We start from the raw sequence: 1,290 nt of genomic DNA on the forward strand, positions 1-1,290 counted from the left end.
CTACATGATAATTTAGTTATTAATTAGAATGATAGTTTAGTATAATCACATCCTTGAACTCGATTTTGGCTTGACTGAATAACAGTCTTGGTAAATTTAGTGGGTAGTTGATACAAGTCTCTATGGGCTCGACCCTCGACTTATCATTTTATTACTTGTACGATCACGTATACTTGTGTGTGCGTTTGGGAGCAACAAGTTTTTGGCGTCGTTGCCGGGGACTTGAATATCGACTACTTTCTAGTTTTTGCTTCAATTGTTTATTTCGTCAAGTCTAACGTTACTTGATTGTTGCTCTGGTCTCAGGAACTTTGATTGAATGCATATGTTCAGAAGCTAGGGCAGACTTCAAGGATTTGACCCCGAACCTGAGAGAACATTTCATAGGAGGTTGAGGGAAGCAAGGGATACAAATAATCATCAGGCACTCGTTCAATTTCCTGTGAACATGGCAGAGGAGAAACACATGGCTGTTCAGGAGGTGGCGATGCCCAGCATTGCTAATGTCACCTCCAGCATCGTGAAGCCCAGAATCACCGGGCACTTTGAGCTGAAACATAGCATGATCCAGCTACTTCACGCGAATGGGCAGTTTATGGGTCTTCCACATGAGGATCCACAACAGCATATCCTGAACTTCTTGGAGGTTAGTGATATTTATATCACTAATGGGGTCACTCCAAACTATGTGAGTCTCACACTTTTTCCTTTCTCTCTGTTGGGCGAAGCAAAGTGATGGCTAAAGGCAGAACCAGCTAATTCTATTACATCATGGAATGATTTGGCAAGGAAATTTTTGACAAGGTTCTTCCCTTCAGGCAAAACTACAAAGATCAGAAGTGAGATAGTCGCCTTCAAACAGAAAGCGGGGGAGTCTCTATACTCAGCTTGGGAGAGGTTCAAGGGGCTGCTCAGAGACTGTCCTCATCACAATAAGACAAACGAAGTGTTAGCTCACACTTTCATAGAAGGGCTACATCCTGAAACAAAAATTGTGGTAGATGCTGCAGCTGGAGTTCAAGTGTTAGAGAAACACTTTGACGAGCTATATGCATTATTGAACAAATTCTCCAAAAGCAATCCGGATTGGAAAGGAGAAATGGGCAAACACACAGTGCAAAGGTCTGCAGGGGTTCTCGAGTTAGATGTCGTCTTTGCATTATCAGCGCAAATTTCTACAATGACCAACCAAGTCAATCAGATGACCTTGGTTATTAACAAGCAGCAAGCTCAACCAGTGCAACTAGTTCAAGTGTTTTGTGAAGTATGTGGAGAGGGTCACACGAGTGA

At 42.6% G+C, this 1,290-nt stretch overlaps 1 non-coding gene across 1 annotated transcript; it reads right to left on the minus strand.

Moving 5' to 3' along the window:
* Positions 1 to 829: 829 nt before the first annotated feature.
* Positions 830 to 934, minus strand: LOC142177820 (small nucleolar RNA R71). The gene has a single exon (XR_012706370.1). It is a non-coding gene; the product is annotated as a small nucleolar RNA R71 (small nucleolar RNA).
* Positions 935 to 1,290: the final 356 nt, after the last annotated feature.

This window comes from Nicotiana tabacum, chromosome 23 (genome assembly GCF_000715075.1).
Source record: "Nicotiana tabacum cultivar K326 chromosome 23, ASM71507v2, whole genome shotgun sequence".
NCBI lineage: Eukaryota > Viridiplantae > Streptophyta > Magnoliopsida > Solanales > Solanaceae > Nicotiana > Nicotiana tabacum.